The 21,562-nt window shown below is 39.4% G+C and overlaps 1 protein-coding gene across 4 annotated transcripts in view; it reads left to right on the forward strand.

Moving 5' to 3' along the window:
- RERE (arginine-glutamic acid dipeptide repeats) overlaps positions 1 to 21,562 on the forward strand; it is a 409,563-nt gene that overhangs the window by 100,193 nt on the left and 287,808 nt on the right. Inside the window, exon 1 of one of the 4 annotated variants that reach the window (XM_045803583.2) lies at positions 9,960 to 10,593. The exons of 1 other annotated variant lie outside the window; for it this stretch is intronic. The gene's annotated coding sequence lies outside the window, so the exon portion shown is untranslated. Of the gene's footprint in view, positions 1 to 9,959; positions 10,594 to 16,529; positions 17,116 to 21,562 lie in introns of those variants that run through there. 2 more of the 4 variants (XM_087858422.1, XM_087858423.1) reach the window with 2 other exon arrangements.

The raw sequence follows: 21,562 nt of genomic DNA on the forward strand, positions 1-21,562 counted from the left end.
TCCATTCTGGAACCTTTTGTCTCGGTTTAATGTTTAGACGTGCCACCTCACTACTGGAAGGGGTCTTCCCTTGCATGTCACTCTGAGCATCTCCTTGGAGATAATTTTTCACAGATTTTTGTTCGGTTCCCTCCTTCGTTTGTTGAGTAATTTCCTGAAAGACTGTGCATGGAAAGTAAATAGTTTGAGGTTGAATGTATTAAATGTCTTTATTTTATACTTACACCTGATTAGTCGTTTGGGTATAGAATATTTGGCTAGATACTAATTTTCCTTAAAATTTTGAAGGCGTTGTTTTATTGTCTTCCAATTTCCAGGAAAGGAGCCTGGCTGTTATGCAGTGTACACTAAATTGAACACCAGTAGGACCCTTTTAAGGTTAGTTGTTGTTAGAATGATGCCTTTTAAAAGATAAGTAGGATACCTAGGGAATGTCATTTTACTCCCATATGTTAAATGAAGGTAGTTCAAACCCTTGTAGGAATATTGTGGAGGTAAACATTAAAAAATTTTAAGGCAGCTATGAACATCAAATGGAAAACCACCTTGTTTTCCTTCTTGGCGCATGTTGGGATAAATGGGGATTTTTGTGGTAATAGCCCTTTGTGTTTTTATTTTATTTAATTTTTAAATTTATTTTATTTTATTTTATTTTATAAGATTTTACTTATTTGTCAGAGAGAGAGATACAGAGAGAAAGAGCACAAGCAAGGGGGAGCAGCAGGCAAAGGGAGAAGCAGGCTCCTTGCTGAGCAAGGAGCCTTATGTGGGCTGGAATCATGGCTGGAGCTGAAGGCAGACGCTTAAATGACTGAGCCATTCAGGCATCCCTGTGTACATATTTTTAAAGCATATTATCTTGATATTATGATTTTCCAAGAAATGCCCTTTAGAATCCAAATGGAGGGGCACCTGGGTGGCTCAGCAGGTTAAGCATCTGTCTTTGGCTCAGGTCATGATTTCTGGGTCCTGGTATTGAGCCCCATGTCGGGCTCCCAGCTCAGCAGGGAGTCTGCTTCTCCCTCTCCCTCTGTCTCTCCCCCCTGCTTGTGCTCTCTCTCTCTCTCTTAAATGAATAAATAAAATCTTAAAAAAAAAAAAAGAATCCAGATGGATTTTAAATTGATAAGATATGCATTATAATATTTGGATTTTTTTCCTTAAATTCTTCATAATATAACATTTAGTTCCATATAAATTTGATTGCCTGTTTAAGCAAAGGCTAAATAAAGAATAGAGTCGTGAAACTGAATTTTTCTAAATAATACATCTTTCATGTTGGATATGTTATGAATTTCTTTTGCACTCTAGTAGAATTTTAAAAAATTATGTGCTTTTTTTTTTTTTTTAATTAAAAGAGAGAGATAGTGTGTGAGTGGTGGGAGGGGCACAGGCAGAGAGAGAGGGACAGAGAGATCTCAAGCAGACTCCCCACTGAGTGCAGAGCCCATTGCCGGGCTCTATCCCAGGATCCTGAAATCATGACCTGAGCCTCAGTCAAGAGCCAGATGCTTAACCCACTGAGCTATTGAGGCGCCCAAATTACGTCCCTTTTTAAAAGTAGAAATCAATCGTTTTGTTGGGAATAAAAAAGCTTTTTTAAGTTAATCTGCATTGGTTTGGTTTCTTTGCAAAATTTGCGTTCATGAAAGATTGTTGTTACTGTATTTGATTTCTGTTTAATTTAGTGTAATGGTGACGAATGAGGTGATCGATAGAAAACATGTATAAAATGGCAAGTATCAATCTTAATCCAGCTGCTTATTTTCTATGTGGCTGTTTCTATGTGGCTGTTTTAGCACTGGTTACTATGGTTTTTCTTCAGCCTTTATAAATGATCACAAGAGATAAACTGTTCCTCCTACTATACTTACTAAATTAGCTCCTCTTTAATGTTGAAGGATAGCTAGGAAGATTTATAGTTCAGATTTCATAACAAGTCTTATTTTAGGATAATGTGCTTTTCTAGTTGTTGAGGCACCTTTTTGGCCTTTCCCCAGGGACATTAATCATTGGCTGGAAAGAATAAACTCTAGTCCTCCATAACACCTGACTTCAAACTGCAACCATAAAGCCTTAGACTCTTAAAACAAACATTTTTCAACCTTATAGCACAGACTTCCTGTTTTTAAAGCTTTTCTGACCTTCCTGAGAAACGACCAATACAGCTATGGTTACATCCTGTGGTTATTGTCATTAAAAAAAAAAAAAAAAAATCTACTGAATTTTTCTAAAGCCCTTGAGTATAAAAGTGATTAATGCACCAAAAAATGTAAATAGCACTGGACTCATGTCTGATCTTTGTTAGGCTTTCAATAAAAGATAATAGAACCAGGTCAGCTTTTAATGCGTCTCTGTTTGTTCAAGGCCTGCTACAATTGGAATGTCAGGAAAATCTCACATTAAAAGGATCTGCCCTATTCTGGAGAGATTGTAAAAGAAGCATTTGGCAGTCATTTCCTTTCACTTGTGAGAAAGAACATGCTTTACATTGTAATTGTTTAAATATACCAGAGTCTGATAGGGCTCTCATATTTTTCATCGTATAGTTAGTTAGCTTGCTCTGCAGATTGGAGGGGATGATCTGTGTTTAGGTTTTATTGTTAGAATTAATCAAGTGATGTAAATGTTGAAAGTTAGCCCATGTCTTCCTTTGTACTAAGTTGTGTTTCCTGTAGCCCAAATATTTGCTTTTTCAAGTCAGTTAAAATTAAACTTGAATGGGTGTTCACAATAATCTCACTCACCTCTAACCCCCTCCTTCCTTCAAAAGAAAAGAAGAGAAACCACCCTGTGTTGTTTAGGTCAAACATTCTTGAGACTGGCTTTTGATTTTTATCTTAGACAATGTATCACATGTTTGAATGGATATTTTGAACTAGATAGAGTCTTCTGACATTTTCTAGAGAGAAGTGATTGGCTTTTAAGCAGAAAAATACTGGATTACTACCTGTGATAAGGAACCTTGGAAATCATACTCACCTAATGTTTGAAACATTCAAATTCATATTTTTTCTGAAAATAGATTGTGATTTTATTTTAAAGGAGTTTAGTTTATTGGAGGCATTGGAATTATTTATTACCAGAGAGAACACATATCAGAATTTTTTTTTTTTTTTAAAGGGCAAAGCACTGTTTTGGGTTTATAATCATTATTTTAGTTTTATAAATATCTGTCTGGTTGGTATTTTGAATTCTTGGTATAATGATTCCAGTTGGGGTTTTTAGTTTTCTTAAGATTACTTCCAATAAACTTCCTTGGGTATTCCCACTGATTTTGTTACATGTTGTCAGCTCAGAGAGTATGGGAAGGGCCCTATTCTAAACCCCCTGTCAAGGTCATGAGTCCTTGAGCTAATTTCTTCCACAAAACTCTTTGGTTTTTTTGTTTGTTTTTTGTTTTTAATCTGTAATGCTTTTTCAAATGAGAAATCTCTCTATTTAACTGTATTTTTGCCCTTTCAAAGTATTGCTTTACTGGAACATTGTGATTTCATCTATACAATCTGAGATCACTAGTGCGTTTTAAAATAGAGATGAAAATGTCTTGAAGTTTTTTAAACATATGCCATCTTGGAGGTCTTTCTGTCTCTCTTTCAAGTAGTTTTAAGGCTTATTTCACATCCTACATCTATTAGAGGGCTACGCACTTCAATTGACTTACTGTGTTGGAGGAGTTTGCTATAAGTCCACACCGGAGTTAGTGCTTCTGCTCTCTGTTTTTATAAAAATGGGACTTGGTGCTGCAAGCTGTGTCCTCTCTGCCCCTCCAAGAACATATTTTAAAATGTTGATAATTTTTATACTTAATGAAGTAGTAACCCTTTAATGTTTATTAGCAATTGGTCACTGAAATATTTGTTTGAGGCTCTATTAGGAAGTGTAAAACAGGGGTGCCTGGGTGAATCAGTTGGTTAAGCATCTGCCCGCCTTCAGCTCAGGTCATGATCCCAGTGTCCTGGGATTGAGCTCCTCCTCGAGTTGGGCTCCCTGCTCAGCGGGGAGTCTGCTTCTCCCTCTCCCCTTTCCACTGCTTGTGCTCTCTCTGTCCTTCTTGTGCTCTCTCTCAAATAAATAAAATCTTAAAAAACAAAAAGGAAGTGTAAATAAAAAAGAAAAGTTGTATTAACATCCAACCTTAACATTATCCTTATAAATTTAATTTTGGAGAATGTGCTCTGTATGGTTTTACTGAATGTTAGTCTCCTTGATTTTTAGAATCTGATGTTATTTCTAGTTATTTTTCAAGAGCATATTATGTAGATAGATTCCAACAGTATCTAGGTTGAAATTAAGTCATAAGTTTTATTCTTAAATATAGAAGAATAAATATTAAGACTTTGGCATTAAGGAAGATAAAAAGCTCCCTTTTCCCAATAATTTGGAATATTTGCCTAATTATTGCAACATGCTCCTTGGTCTCTGTGTCTTTTTCTGTGGGTATAGTTATCACCAAATTTATTGATGTAAGTTTTTATATATCTGTTTTTCAGCACTTTTACCTACAAAGAAACTATGTGAGTTGATCGCGATTATGTTGGCTGAATGGAAAGTGGTATGATAAATGAATGGATAGGAAATTGGGTAGGAGAGTTATTTTAAAAATTCATATTAGTAAATATCTGACCTTGATTTGCATAAGACTTGCAAACTGTGAATTAGATGATAGTTACCTATTATTTTTTTTATTGTTGCAGTTTTTTTTTTTCTTTTGAGATTTTATTTTTAAAGCAATCTGTACACCCACTGTGGGGCTTGAACCTACAACCCTAAAATCAAGAGTTGTGTGTTTTTTTGTTTTTTTGTTTTTTAAAGATTTTATTTATTTATTTGACAGAGAGAGAGAGAGACAGCCAGCGAGAGAGGAAACACAAGCAGGGGGAGTGGGAGAGGAAGAAGGCGGCTCCTAGCGGAGGAGCCTGATGTGGGGCTCGATCCCAGAACACTGGAATCACGCCCTGAGCTGAAGGCAGATGCCCAACAACTGAGCCACCCAGGCACCCCAAGAGTTGTGTGTTCTGACTGAGCCAGCCAGGCGCCCCGATAATTACCTGTTATTAAAATAGTATGTCATTTAGTAGTGCTAAAAACTGAGAAGTGTTTTATGTTTGATGTACTAATTCTGATTTCACATACATTTCAGAATATAAATCAAAATTTCCTTTTAAAAAGGGCATACTATTAATATTTAACCAGGGCAATAAGAGTGCCTGGGACTGTTGGGGAAACCAGGACTTGTGGGAAAGAACATTTTGGTTTAGTGTGATTTGAAGGTGTGTGGAACCATTGTGGTGGAACCCAGAGGGCATCGAAATGTGGATCTGTTGCTAAGAAGCAAGCTAAGGGCTGGAAAAAAATTTTTCAGTCAGTGATACAAAAGTAACTTGAGAGTAAATCTTCTCATTGATGAGTTATGTTAGACTGTGATTAAGAAGAGGATAGACATTAACTACCTATAGTTAGAGGAGTCATAGTTAGGATGAGTCATGGAAGGGACTAGAGAACGGATGAGGAAAGATAGGAGACCTAGGAGAGTGCATTACATCAGACTCAAACCACCAGAATGCCAGTGTGGAAGAGGCCTACTGTTGGGAAGAGGATAAATTGGTCCATGTTTTTGGAGGGCAAGTTGGTTCAATCTCTTTGACTAAAAAGTGCATATTTATTGAACTACAGATTCCTTCAATTTAGAAGTACTCACATATATGCGCAAAGATGCACACAGAAGTTTGTTGTAGCAATTTGGGATTTGTTTATTATGGTCCTCCCACAGTGTAGAATTCTGTGCCACTATAAAAAGGAATCAGATGTTAACGGTCTGTGCTATAAAGTGGGAGAAGCAAGTTGCTATATAGCATGGATGGTAGATTACATTTTCATGAAATAAAAATAAACAGAATGAACCCCCAGACAAATGAATATATATGTTCTTAAGTATTTGAGTATGTTTGTATACATATGTACTAAAAGAGAGCCTGGAGAGCTAGCTATACTTAAACTTGTTGAATGGAATTGTTTGGATTTTCTGATAATAATTAAAAAAATTTTTAAACTAATAATTTTAAACAATTCAAAAGAGCTTCAAAAACAACTGTATGTTTCTTTTTTCTTTATTTTGAAAACTCCAGAGGTTTTGTTATCTGGTGCCATTTTGTGAGTTGGAAAACGGAAAGGAGAAAGTTTGCTTAAAATTGTAACTATATTCTGCACAGTAATACAAACCTGCCTGTCCTAGGACACTCTGCAAACACAGCTAACCAGTACTAACACAACCCTTGAGTCTGTCACTGTTTGCTTGATTAACTTTTTTTTTTTTTTCACATTTTGATACTGGGCATGGGGGTGAGCTAGGTTACTTGATCTGAATGATTTTACTAGATAATGCTGTAGAAAAGCATGTTGATTGTCTCAACTTGATAGAATCTAGACAGACCTCACTAGTTATTGTTAGATGAATGTTACCTTTAAACTTCCATGTAAAAAAAAAAAATGCAGTCTCTGTCCCCCTTTGGTGGTCTTGGGGGAGTAGTCCAAAGCCACTGTCTTGAGAAGATGTGGCCAAGAGTCTCCTTTACTGTGACAGAAACAGAGTGGCATAGTGAGTAAATGCAGTGTAGTTGTTGGAGGTTAAGGTTCAGGAATAGCCTGGGCCCTGTTCAACTACTGCTAAGGTTATACTTTACATTTCCCCTGTGTACTGTTCCTGGTCATAGCTTTAATGTTAGTTTAACTAGACTTTGTATTTAATTATAACTGTTAGGGTAAAGTCAGATGTCAGCTCACTTGGCTGCATGCTGAGGCCTGTAGAATATGGAGTGCTTTGCCTCTAACCACATCTGTTGTCTCCTCTCATTATCTGTTAATGGTACTCAACTTGACAGGGTTGTTTTGATAAATGTAGGGTGTTCTAAAACCTGGAGCTGGAATTTATGTGGAATGGAACTCAGGACAAAAGGAGGCAGAGAGAGACAGGCCAGGGTGAGATCCTGTGGGAACCAAGAAGGGCCATGTGGAATGCTGAAAATAACAATGAGGATTAATTTGGAGGTGAAGGTGGGGTATATCTAATATTTTTAATTCATCTCACACATTCTTGTATTTTTTCATGTGCTCAAGCGCAAAACTTGTGAGAAATTGTTGTTCTTATTGCAAAAACTCCCATTTCTCATCTTTAGATGAGAGCTCAGGTTAATAGGGTTTAAAATGAATTCTTGTTTGGGGAGTTGGGGAGAGTGGTTTTGGAATGGTCTGTCACCACTGACTGGGAGTCCTCAGGTCAAAAGAACTCTTATGAAGGCTTTCATGTCAGGGAAATAGAGATCTTTTAGAGAAAAAAAAAAAAAATGAAAAAGTTCAGTGTGAAAGAGAGATGAGGATTATCCTCCTCCCTGCAGAATTTGGTAGTAGTTTTGCATTCAGAGAAGTGCTGAAGACAAAATAATGTACCATGTGCTTTCAGATTTTTATATCCTGTTTATATTGCTATCTGTGTACAAGATTTAGTAGTTTATCCAGTTTATCTACTGCTGTTTGCCTCTTGCTTAAATGCCATGTAAGTAGGAAGAATTTGGTTTGAATAAATTAATGATGGCTTCTGTACCTCATTAACTCTTAAAAAAAAAAAAAAGTAAACTTGCATATAGGACCTGATTAGGGTCTCAGTGTTTTTAATGAATTACTCTGGGTGCAATTATTTATATCTCTATAAAGCAGGAATAAAAATCTTCCTTTTACTAGACTTTTAAAGGTTAATAAAATAAATACTATTTATTACATAGATGCTACTTATTTGAGAGAGGCTTCTTTGTGCCGAGAACTATGCAGAGAATATGCAAGATGAGTAAAACAGGGTTGTTGCTCTTTGTTCACTTATTCATTCTGCAAATCTTTATGCTTGACACTTGGTATTTGATAATGAGTAAACATATAGAACTTTCTCTAATGGAACTCGCTGTCTAGAGGTGTCTACCGATATTAATCAGAAAATTACACCAGTGAATTACAAACGGAGATCAGTCCTCTGAAGGAAAGGAACACAGATCTCTGGGAATTTATAACAAAGGAACTTGACCTAGAGCGGGGCCTCAAGGGAAGTTTCTCTGACAAAGTGGTATTTGACCTGAGATCTGAAGGAGGAGTAGGCTTTAAACTATGTGTGTGTGGGAATGGGGGGGAGGGGGATATGGGAGGGATAGGGGGTAGGAGGAGCAGGGAGAATACCCTGCCTGCACCAGTGGAAAGAAGCAGTGATGGTCTGTGGTAGAAATCCTGATACCTTGGGAATTTGAAAGACTGGCATAACTGGAAGGTGGGGAACTGGGAGAGGATGCAAGACTAGGACGAAAGATTATAAGTATCATAAAGTGCTGTCAAAGCATTTAGAATCCCTGACAGACTAGGTACAGCATGAATTCAGAATAGAGCAGTTTGGTTGTTCTCATCAGTCCTTTACAACTCAGTGTAAACCAGCGTTTTTAAAAAGGTCTACGAAAACAAAAACAAACCACCCAAATAACCAAAACCCTCGTCAGGCGCTGCCATGTATCTAGATATAGCTGGTTGGAAAATTGGAGTGTGTCTGAGTACAGGAGTGGCTTTTGTAGCTAGGCTTTAGGGTCGATTTCATCTCTGACATGTATGGAGTGATCTCAGAGCCACGGGGTTATGAAGCAGATTTTGAAGCTGCAGGTCCTCTCAGGATGGTCTCAATGAGAAATGGTGTTTAGTGGAGCTTATAGCAGAGTTACACTTGCGCTATAGACCACCTCTGATTTGTATTGATTACAGGCACCTTTCAGGGTGGCGAAGGCATTATGCTTCCTCAGCTCTTGTTCTCAGTACATGTGCTGTGTTAGTGGCTTTAGATAGATATTTCTATCTCCTGTAGAATAACTTGATTTTTCTTTAAGAGAAATCTGCAGAATGATGTTTAAATAGCAAATGGGTATATCACTTGGTTATCCATGGCAGCAGGGCAGGACCCCTGGGTTCTACCCTGTGCTCCCCCTTCTGGCCCCCTTTGAGAGACTTTGGGCTTATCATTTTATCTAAATCTCTCACTGACTATTGGTAAGGGGGTACCTAATAATTCAGCAACTTTATTGGACTTTGGAGGGTCCAGTAACATTTATAAAGTTATTTCAGAGTTCCATGAAACTTGCCTGGAAGGCAAAAGGTGTACTATTAAAGATACCAAAAGAGATCATTTAAATTTTGAGCTTGTAGCTTTCAAATTTGGGTTGACACTGAGGGAGTTTAATACTTTGAATTCATATGCTGTAGGAATGTGTTTTTTAAAAATTTGCTATAGACTGTCTTATTTAATTGGGACAAAATGATCTGGACCATTACTACTAGGGAATACATGGTATAAATGTAGTTTACTGTTACTAAATTTTAGCAGGTAGGTGTTACGTTTATCAGATTGGGGGTGGGGAAGAAACTAATTTGAGATTAACAGTGGGTAATTCTATTTAGATGCACAGAACAGTGGAATTAATGAGGGGTCTGGGGTAGCTTATGTGTTTATATAAGGCCACATGGCAAAAAATATGCATTTATTTTGCTACTTTATTAGGTATTTCAATCAAGTCTAATTTAAGATATGCCTTATGTAGCAGAGGGACCTTTATTTTCTTGGGGAAAAAGGATCAAAGAGAGAAGACTTTTAAACAAATGAGTTACAGAGAATTCCTAAAATCTGTAAGGAAAATTGGGGTCAGAAATGTTGACACCAAACAATGCTGCTTTCACTGTGTATCTTTGAAACAAATGTTCTGCATGCCTATGATTGTTGGTTATTTCATCTGCATTTGTTAGACGTCAGGGGTGGTTGGCATTAATATTCCTGGCAGAAGCAGAGGCAGCTCTAGGATGTGTGAACTGCTGATCACTCACGGGGATGCGCTGCCTCTTTAATATCTTGCTTGCAGATGCATTTTCTAGCTGACCACGCTATTAAGAGCTGCCATCAATCACGCAGACTCCCAGTTCCGGCTGTCGGGAGGGGAGGAAGACTTGGGGAGAGCGGAGGCTGGCCGAGCTAGGAAGGAGATAAAATTGCAGTGGCGCGCTCGCGCGCGTCCCCGCCTTGGCGGCGGCAGGCAAAAATACGCGCGGAGCAGTCCGGGCTCCAGCCCGGGTTTTTCCGGCTGCCGCCACCGCCGCCGTGGGGTGGCTGCTCTTTCTCTCCCCGCGTCTGGGTCACAGGCATGTGGCAGTGTCGCCCGGCGGCCCAGGCTGAAGGAGCGCGAGCCGGAGCAGCGGCCGCATCTCCCAGCCACGGGCGGGGCTCCGCGCCGCCGCCTCCGGAGCCACCGAGCTGGGAGGACATGAGCCCGAGCTGTGCTGCCCTGCAGCCGCCTGGGCCTCCTTTTGTTTAGCAAGTGCATTTCACGCCCTGAGCCCCTTCCCGCCCCGCCCCTGCCCGCGGGCCTGAGTTTGCGGGGGCCCTGCGCCGGAGGAGGACGAGGCCTGCGGGCTCAGCTCCTGCCACGACCGGCCGCAGGCAAGTGGCCAGAGCCTCGTGCTGCAAGGGGGACGCGGTTCGCGGGCCAGGAACTTGGACAAGTGTGGGCACAGGGGCTCTCGGAGGTGGGTGTACCGAGAGTGTTGTAGCTGACCCTGCAAAGATGAACCACTCCGGTATTAGGAATGGTGATGGCTTTCCAAGAATCAGGAATCGGTATTTACTGTGTCCCATTGCGTTTTTGTTGGGCTTACTAGTTTTTTAATCGCCCAAACTCTAGAAATCCCAATTAAATAAACCAATTGAGAAACACCCTTCAGGGCAGAGAAAACACTGTTTGAAAAAGGTGTGTGTGTGTGTGTGTGTGTGTGTGTGTGTGTGTGTTTGTCTTTTCTGAAAGGAAAGGGTTATTGAGGATGAGCAAAGTAATCCAGTAGTCACAGATTAGAAACTTCATTGCTTACTGTGGAGTAAATTTAAGTTTAAAAATGTAATCAATTTGATGGGCTTGATTTTAAATAATTTTGGCTACTTAAGTGACAAATATAATTTGTTTCTGGGACCAAAAAACTGTTGTTTTGCCAGACTAGCAAAAATGCAGACATAGTTTTGGAAAAGATGGCTATAAATTTAAATTGTTTAAAATTGTTTTGGTTTGAGGTGCTGGCTTCCCCGCCCCTTCCCCTTGTTTACTCTGCTTTCCTTGAAGCTCTGGGGAGACCTGCCTGACCACTTTCTGTTTGCCGAGACTTGTTTAATGGGTTATTTTGTTTTACTCTCAGTTTTTAGGCTTTCCTGGGGCACATGTGCCACTGCTCTCCTTGGGGCATTGTTTGGCAGGAGGCCTCCTCTCAGCCATATGGAAATTAAAAAAAATGTCATGTGAATGAACACGGGGGTCAACAGAGATTAATTTTTCCCTTTGAAATTGTGTCTGTGTGCTTTAAGATTGAGACACAGAGTAAAAGTTGAGAACTGAGTTGATAAAGTCCTTAAAATTCTATGCCAAATTTAATGTATTGAGGTTTTCTTCCTCCTTTTCTTCTCCTTCTTTTCCTTCTTCTCTTCCTCCTTTTTGGCTAGGAACTCCACATGTAAAGTAGACATGATTTGAAATCTTACAGATGGGAACAATATCCCCTGTAAGCCCGTTGATCTGTGGGCAATTATTTCCAGATGCACGACCAACTCTACATTTTTATGCATGTGTTAGATTTGAGCTTTAAGGGCACTTGCCTTTCTGAATATTTACATTGCCTAGTAAAATAACACAAGGCAGACATTTTAGAGGCTTAACAGCAACTTCACAATACTGTGGGAGCAGCTAGAGCTTGTATTTGTTTTTTCCAACTCTGTAATTTAGTAGTGTTTAAACTATTTTATAAAGATCTCTGAGACCAGTGAAAGGTGGTTTTCAGTCCAGAGCACTTGAGTGCTCATTGTACTCTGGCAGGCCCTGGCGCTTGGCAGGCGGCGCTTGAAATGTTATTTGATCTGGTTGCGTGATAGAATTGACTAAGGTTACACTTTTCCTTCCCCTGGCTGTTGAAAGCGATTCATCAATGTACTGTTCAGTGACTTATTTAAAGACTTAACCTACATTCATTCACTGTAAGAAGGGTTCCAGAAAAAGGCCATTTACATTTTTGTCTTGTTTTTGTGGTTTTGCATTTATGAATTGAGGCGAGAGCTGACGTAATGTAGCTGTACCACTTCCTTTGTGTGTGTGTATGGTTTTTCATAGCCAGTGTTCCTATAGGATATGTTTCAGTCCGCATGGTTGTGATTATTTCTGAAATGTTTGAATGTATATATATTCCAAATTCAGGTATCTTCAGCTTTGTGCCAATTTATTGTTTACATTGCCTGTGGGGGAGGTGAAGAGTGGGATGGTGAACCCCGTCACCCTGTCAGTAAGGTTCAGTGAATTGCCTGTGTGTTATGCAGACTAGCTTTTCATTTTAATTAGTGCAACTGTGTACAGCTGTTAGGTGAGAATGCATTGGCTGCCCCTGCAGGGTGGCTTTATCTTACCCTGGAGGTTTTATGGACTTGTCTGGCTGTGCTTCTTAATCCCTCTCCCACTGCCACTACGCTTGCTTTTAAACAAATGATAGAACAAGACAAGCTTTTGTTTACTCATGAAATAGTTTACTTGTTAGAAATTTATTTTTGGTTTTGAGGAAATTGGTAAACCATGTAATTTATTGGTAGGTATTAAATCTACTATGCTTTTCCAAGGTCAGAGGGTTTTGCTTGCTATTGTGTAGTCTGAGTAGCCAGTGGAACCATCCATTTTATAGTGACATAGGAAGCCAGTATTAAAAAACCCCAAACAAACCTTGTTTTTGTTTGCTATTCTAGGATTAGTTTGTAAAACAAGTAAATGTTAAGCTCAATGCAGAGAATATAGCTAAACTGTTTCTCCCTGTCTCTTACTCTGGTTACACTGTAACCAAATGGACTGAGAGAGAACCCTTGACTAACAGCAGTTTGGCCAAGGACTGGATGATTAATGGAAGGGTTTAGAAATGTCTGTTCAGGGACGTGTGTGGCCACCTTTAAATTTTAAAATGGGTTTTTGGTTCCAAGTTATTGGTAGGTATTTCAGATTGAGTAGCTTTGAGTATTTGAGTATAGGATTGTGACAAAGCTAGGCTTTTAAATGGGTTGTAAAATAGATCGCAGTGTGAATGACACATTTTTCTCTGTAGTCTGGTCTCCCATTATCTGCCTCTGTCTTGAGATAGTCGCCGCCAGAGGCTTCTAAGACTGTCCTCTACATTTCTTAAAAAAGAGTAAAAGCCACAAACAAAATTGACTGAAATCTGTTTATATAGAGAGCCTTTTTCAAAGCCCCACTTACTGATAAAAGAACAAGGAGATGTGCTGTTGGGAATGCTGGGATAGGGGAAGGGAGGTTGGCGTAGGTTGAAGTATTTTTTAACTCTTGAGAAATGGATCCTTCTCAAAATAACCTGGAATGAGGAAAGAAAGTGCATCATTTTCCAGAAAATATGATAATTTCAGTGTAGCCTATCTAGAAAATATTTTCTCTAATTAAAAGGAATCAAAACATTTAGATTGGCAACAGCGACTGCTGAATGTAAGGAAAAATAGAGGGAACTAAGTATCCTCGATTTAAACAAGTTATTTCAAAAGTTCATTTGTAAGTTTTGTTTTTGTTTTTTTGAGACCATATTTTTTGAATCTGAATATTAATTGTGATTAAGGTCATAGAGTTGCCCTGCGAAATCTGTCTAATCCTTTATATAGTTGATATATATTTGTAATGAAAAAAAAACCAATAATGTTGACATTTAATTAGAAAAGTCAGCATAATCGTACTCAGTATTTAATGCTATATATGGAGCTCTGTTAGTATAATTAATCAATTTATGAAGTACAGCGTGGTGGTTAATAGCTATGCTGCCAGAGTTCTGACTAGCTTCAGTGCATACTCACTGTGAGACCTATAATATGTTGCTTAGCTTCTTTTTAACCATGAGGAAAATGATCAGTCTACCTCAGGGGGTGTGCAAAATTCTTAGGAATGTGCCTGGGATATATTAACAGCTAATATTTAATATAGTGAGCCCTAATTCTGCTCTAGGTACTGTTTTAATTGCTAAAGATACAGTAAAGGATGAAGTCCCTGTCCTTAAAGCACTTACATTCCAATGGAGGAAGACAATACAAATTAAAGGGAGCCTGATGATCTGTGCAAAGATAGACCTTCTGGGCATGCGCGTGGTTTTTAGAAGCTTAATGTGGAAAGTTTAACATCACTCTTTAAAGCCACCATTCTTTTCTTCAGTGATAAAATGTGTCTCACACAACTAGATGATGTATTAGGTCACAGGTGGAATAGAGAAGGCAAAAGAAAGAAAAAAAAGGAAAATGGAACAGTAAAGAAATTAAACATTGTGATTTGTCAGTTCAAGTGCCAAACAGTAGTAGAAGGGGAATGTTGACTCATACCCATCTATATAAGGCGATATAATGCATCCATTAAGAATCATCATGATATGGGTTGCCTGGGTGGCTCAGTCATTAAGTGTCTGCCTTTGGCTCAGGGCGTGATCCCAGGGTCCTGGAATCGAGCTCCATATCGGGCTCCCTGTTCTCTGGCAGCCTGCTTCTTCCTCTCCCACTCCCCCTGCTTGTGTTCCCTCTCTCGCCGGGCTGTCTCTCTGTCAAATAAATAAATAAAAAATCTAAAAAAAAAAAAAAAAAAAAAGAATCATCATGATATAAAAAGTCCTAATGTAAAGTCCAGTAGAAAAAAAAAAAAACATAGAAGCCAAACTGCTAATACATTGTGACTCCAAACTATACCTGCATGTACTCATAGAGGCTAAGGAGAAAGGTTAGAAAGAAATAGACCAAACGTTAATAGTGCTAATCTTTAGATGATGGGATTATGCATAACTTCATTTCCTTAGTATTTTTCCGTCTTTGCATGCATTATTTAATCCTTGCAGGTTTAAATACCCCTTGGGTATACATAAGGATGCTGAGATTTAGAGCCCTTAAGCAGTTTGACCGAGGCCTTGCAGCTAGCGAGTCCTCGAGGAGGCCAGAAGTCCAAGCCAAACTCTGACCTCCTTTTTTTTTTTTTTTAAAGATTTTATTTATTTATTTGACAGAGAGAGAGAGAGACAGCCAGTGAGAGAGGGAGCACAAGCAAGGGGAGTGGGAGAGGAAGGAGCAGCCTCCCAGCGGAGGAGCCTGATGCAGGGCACGATCCCAGAACGCCGGGATCACGCCCTGAGCTGAAGGCAGAGGCTTAATGACTGAGCCACCCAGGCGCCCCTGACCTCCTATTCTTAATTTGACCAACTCTCATCCTACAAGAGGTGACCTTTTTTAAAAGGGCCTCCTCTGGCCTTTTCCCCCACAGCTGTGGCCCACCTGGCTCTGAGATGTGTTTATGCTAACCAGAGGGCACTGAATCTCATGTAGAAGGAGCTTAGTGCTGAGGCAATGCATGTACGTATAGTTATTGGAAAAGAAAAGCCAGTATGCTAGCAAGAGGAGGAAACAGAAGAACAACCTGAAAAAGTACCTATTCTTTCCTCAGGAGTCAGTGGAGCCCCTGAGAGTTTGGTGCAAGCAGTACAGCCCAGAAGGGAGGAGGAGGAAGGCCGGTAACGAGTAGAAGCTAGTTTATGGTTGCTGAGAAAATGTTGAGTTCGACGGTGAGAGAAGGAAGTGCCAGAAGGTGCTGGAAGAGGCTGCAGGTTAATAGCAGTAACTAGTCAATGCTTTAAGAGGTTAATGGTAATGGCATTCTGTAGATAGGATTTTATGATGATTAATATGACAGTTGTATTCAGGTTTTGGAATAAAATGGGGTAATGGATGTGACTCACTTTAGAAAGCAGAAAACATTTTGATTTCAGAGGATTAGTTAGAAGTTACATGTGAAGAGCTTTTAAGAATATGATAGGTTAAGTATGGGAAATTCTTTACAGAATTAAAGTATTTATGCCAGCAAAGATTTGAAGTAATCATTTGGTTCTAAAGGTGAACAATTAGGTCTATTTCTCCTGTCTTGTTTTCCATAAAGTGAATGAGCTTTTGTAGTTGTGGTTTTAAAAAAGGGTCAGTTTATATGTGACTGTTGAGCTTCAAAGGAACAAAATAGAGTGAATATACTGTGCATTTGAAAGATTGCTTAAGTCAAAAGCCTCCAGATGGTGTGTACTGCTGTGTTCACAGCTGTATTTACTGCGAGCTCACCAGATTATCTACTAATAATTTAAAAATAGCTGGTTGGAAACAGTGGTATATTCAAGCCTCTGCTGGTTTTGAACCTCAGTAGCAGTAGTGACTTCACTTGTATGCCTGTGGTAAATGCCGGTTGAAATTACTTACTTCCTTTTGCCTTGCTTTCAGGATTTCTTATTTGGGCCAGCTTATGTGTTGCACAAACAACCAGAGTGCTTACATACAGAAGCAGATAAATAACCAGCTTTTTTTTTTTTTTTTAATGTGGTCTTTTAGGAATGAGATTGGAGAACGGCTCTCTTTAAAAAATGTTTTTGTTTTAATGCTTTTATCTTTTTAAATGTTTTTAAAGCGTTAAATATATTGAATTGATGTTTTACACATATATAACATTATATAGAAAACTTTGTGTATTTTTCGGTATTACCAACAAACACAACAACAACAAAACGCCTTCAATACTCAGATCTACTCCCCAATACACAGGTTTTTTCTCCTACAGAGATTTAATAAATGTTCTTTTGAAATGACAAAAATTACTAAATCTTAATTTTTTTGGGGGGAGCCATACATATTATTGTTTATTTGCTTAGTAATGCATAAATTAAATATAAAGCAGGAGAATAGTTTGAATTCATCTAGGAATTTTAAATATGTGAGGGGTGGTAATAAAGGCACGCACATTTATTTGTTAATTGAGTAAAACTTTTATTTTATTTTTTTAAAAGATTTTTTATGTATTTATTTGACAGATAGAGACAGCCAGCGAGAGAGGGAACACAAGCAGGGCGAGTGGGAGAGGAAGAAGCAGGCTCCCAGCGGAGGAGCCTGATGTGGGGCTCGATCCCGGAACGCCGGGACACGCCCTGAGCCGAAGGCAGCCGCCTAAGGACTGCGTTACCCAGGCGCCCTGAGTAAAATTTTTAGAAAAACATAGCTAGTTTGAACCTTTTGAACGATTATTTTCTAGCTTTGGTTTTGGATATTTCATTCTTTTGTCTTTTGTGTGTGGGTATTTTAATAATTAGGAAACTTAGGCCGAAAGAGTTTTTGCATGTGTATATATTCTTTGTTTTGTTTTCATCCTCCCTCCCCTTTTCTCTTCCCCCAATTCTTTGATCGTCTACCTAGGCAATCTCTTATTTCATAGGCTGTGCTCTTTCCACGGAGCACAACGCTCACATTAAATAGATAAGGGGAAATATTCAGTAGTGGAATGTTTCTCTCTCTCTCTCTCTCTTTTTTAAGATTTATTTGAATGAGAGAGGGGGTGGTGGGGGAGGGAGAGTCCTCAGGCAGACTCCCTGCTGAGTGGAGTGGTGGGGGAAGAGTGGGGAGGCTCCATCTTAGGACCCTGAGATCCTGACCTGAGCAGAATCAAGAGCCGGCCACTTAACTGACTGAGCCACCCAAGTGCCCCATCTTTTTTTTGTTTTGTTTTGTTTTTTAAAACATGTTAAATGATTCCTCTCCCTCCTTGCCCCCCAGAGCAGAGTTCGTGAACATTTGGCTACATATCCACAGTACACAGTTATGGATAGTTTATGGGACTCCTGAATCCCATCCCTGTCCTGACTAGTTAGTTCATCCAGGGGTTTATGAGGCTCTTCACCATAGCACACTGTCTTTATGAGGACCAAGAGGAGAACATTTTCTCAGCTTTTAGTACAGGAAAGAAGTGACCCCCCTGAGCAATGTGGTTTGTTTTTAACTTACAGATTTAGAATCCTGTGACCGATCAAGTGTCCTTTGAGCTATTTGCTTATAAAATTTTGGGCACATCTGAGGAAGATATAAAGTGAACCTGAACACCTCATACATGCTTTTATCTTTTTCATCTCCTCTGCACGACCCCCTTCGATTTGCCTTTGTCTCAGGGAAAAGGGAAGCAATGTAGGAGGTGTACTTAGAGTACAGGCTCTCTAGCCTGTATTACCTGTGAGACTTGCTGTGTGACTTGAGGACACACACCTCTTTCACCTCTTCTAGAAATCATTCCTCCTCTGTGTGGCTGCTGTAAGGGTAAAGTGAAAACTCTTAGGGCAGTACGTTGTACAGGGCAATGCTGAATAAATCTTAGCCCTATTTTCATCTCACTTCCCTCAGCTATTGTAAATTTTATTTTATATTGTATGAATCTCAGTAAGCTCCCTTAATTAAGCCGTTTTAAAAGGAAGCTAGCCTTTAAATCTTCCCTGCCCCCTGTTCATTTTTTATACAAAGGTTTAATTTCTGCCTGATGAGTCATTAGAAAAATTATATAGGAGAGTGCTACGGACTGAACTGTATTCTCCCAAAGTTCTTATATTGAAGCTCTAACCCCCAGTGTTTTGGTGTTTGGAGGTAAGGCCTTTGGAAGATTATTAGGTTCCGGTGAAGTCACGAGGATGGCACCCTGTGATGAGAAGAGGAGAAAGAGAGCAGAGCTTTCACTGTCCCTCCCCCACCCCCATGTGAGGACACAGTGAGAAGGCAGGGAATGGAATAGGATGGAACCTTGATTTTGGACTCCCTGGCTCTCAGAACTGTGGGAAATAAATTTCTGCTGCTAAAGCCAATCAGTCTGTGGTATTCTGTTATAGCACCCTGAGCCGACTAATACAGAGTACGTTTCATACATGCAGAGTAAAAGGTGATCACTAGCTTATCACAGGGACTGAGCTTTTCTGGAGTGAAGTGGGGATTATGCTTCTGTTTGCAGAAGGCTTTACACCTACACAACAGCCTTCCCTGACCTCTAGCGTGGTCCTCACAGCTACCTTATGAAGGAGACAGAGCAGATGCTGGCTTCTCAGTTTACAAAAAAGGGAGAGCCAAGTCTAGAGAAGTTAATTGAGTTACCTGCATTCAGTTTCCATTTTGGATGTGGCTAAGCTTCTTAGTTGCTATTTTTTTCTCACTTCTCTATCCATTGTACCTTCCATGACCACTTTAATATTGGCAGTTCAGTCTTCTAATCCTTTGCCTTAGAGCATAACCTTTATTTTTAGTCTTTGTTTTTCAAAGTAGAGTGAGATAACTCCCACTTTTTACATTTTGATATGGGACCTGAAACATCCGTGGTGAAATTGTTGAATTTATCTTTCATGTCTCAGGGAGAAAAATAGAATTTATGAATTCTTCAGCCTCCTGGTTAGATTTGACGTATAAAATTTCTGTGAAGTATCATAACTCTAAGAAATGTGAGAGTACTTGACATAGTCCTTAGGACATTTTATTCCTTTATTTTGTTCCAGGTATTGGTTTGCATTTAGTCTTGCTGATGAGTGTCTAGAATGTAGGTGTTTTTGGAGCTATCCAGTCGAAAGATTGCTTGTGTTCATTTTAGTTAAGGTAAATTGAGTATGTCTTGATCAAAGAGATAAAACAGCAGTGTTAGAAGCTACAAACTCTCAGTAGTTAAAAAGGAAAAAACAAAACAACCCAACCCACAAACCCAACTCAAACTGCCCTTCATTCTGAAAGAATTCTGGATCCCTACAAAGTTAATATTTATGAGCTGTCAGAACATACTGTATTTGCTCCAATTCCCATTAAATTTTAACAGAGAAACTAAAAAAGAAAATCAATTTTTTATTTCCTGATGATGAAAATGATTCCATTGAGATTTAAAACTTGGAACACATTTTTAAAAACTTTATTGAGATAAAATTCCCATAACAGACAATTCGCCCATTGAAAAAGTGTACAAATCAATAGATTTTAGTGTATTCAGAGTTGTGCAACCATCACCACAGTATAATGAGAAGTAGATTTTTATATGGCAGTTTCCTGGTGATTAATTGAATACTCTTAGATAATCTTTTATGTGTAAATTTGTGTTCCTATGAGTAAGAATATAAGTTAACTATATGCTTTACTATTACAGTATAGAATTGACTGAAGGTATTCAAACTCAGCTTTTGTTTACAGTGGTCTGACAGGGAAGTTAGCTTCAGCCCAAGGCTATTAAATCCTTTGGTGACTGATGACTCCTTTAAAGTATGATAAAGCAGTTATGAATATGATGTGAAAATGGGTTCTGTAGTCTCTTTCAGCATTTTGGAGAAACTGCAACTTTCCTACAGCATTGTTTTACATTTGGTGCACTCAAAATATGTTAGACATTTGCCATTTTAAGCAGTTTGTGTTAAAGAATTTTTCATTTGTTAATAGAAAGGCAGCCAGCCCTTATGTTTCAGATTAGGGAAATTTCTTGGTGTTGATTCCCAGATGGTTCATAAAATTTAAGTGGGCCCTTAGGCTGCTGGGCAATCATACTTCATTTTCCTAGTTCATTCACCCAGGTTCCTAGATGACTCATACTTTCTCCTTTTATACTTCCTCTCCTCTTCATGCTGGGCTTCCTGCTTCAGTGAGAAAAATCAGTGCTGTCAGAAGAGAACTTTTGCAGATGCCCACCTTACATTGACCTACCTTGCAGCATAGACTCTGCCTTCCTGGTGGTGTGGAGACAGAGCAGCTGTTCTCAAACTCTCCAAGGGCCAGGCTAGTTCCAGCTCATCCCACCACTCCCAAGATGCCACCCTCTGCCCTCTCATGTCATTCATGTTTCAGGCTCTACTGGAGCATTCCCAACAACATAGTCCTGTGCTGCTTTTCTCCTCTCTTAAAACAAAAGACCCCAATCCCCCTTTCTTGGCCCCGCTTCCCCTGCCAGCTTTTGCTTATTTCTCTGCTCCTCTTTGCAGCAAAACATCTCAAGAATTTTCTGTACTTAACGTCTCCAGTTCTCTTCTCCTCTCTCAGGTCCATCACCCATCATGCCAGGGAGACTGCTCTGGTGACAGTTACTAAGTCCTTTGCATTGCCTGTTTTCCTGTGCCTGGAGTATATTGTCCCAGATTTCTGTGTGGCCTCACTCTAACGTCTCAGGAAGGCCTATATTGACCCTTGGTCTCTGCTCGCAATTCCCCTTACCCTGCTCTGTTATTTCCCTAGAGTGTTGTCTTGTCACATAATATTAATACATTTACTTTTATTGCTTATTGTCTTGTTCCTTCCACTAGAATGTAAAGTCCCGAAGGGCAGAGATTTTCAACTGTGTAGTTCATTGATGTATCTCCAGTGTGTAAAACAGTAACTGGCACTATTGTAATAGATATCTGATAAATAATTTTTTGAATTTCTACACTGCAGCCTAGGACTTAGGGCTTTTAAAATGATCTAAATTTGGACACCTGGTGGCTTAGTTGATTAAGTGTCTGCCTTTGGCTCAGGTCATGATCTCAGGGTCCTGGGATCGAGTCCCACATAAGGCTCCCTGCTCAACAGGAAGTCTGCTTCTCCCTCTGCCTGCTTCTCCCTGGGCCTGCTGCTTCCCTTTGCTTGTGTGCGCGCACGTTCTCTCTCTCTCTCTCT

This window comes from Ursus americanus, chromosome 33 (genome assembly GCF_024610735.1).
Source record: "Ursus americanus isolate L20-20 chromosome 33, mUrsAme1.1.p, whole genome shotgun sequence".
Classification (NCBI taxonomy): Eukaryota; Metazoa; Chordata; class Mammalia; order Carnivora; family Ursidae; genus Ursus; species Ursus americanus.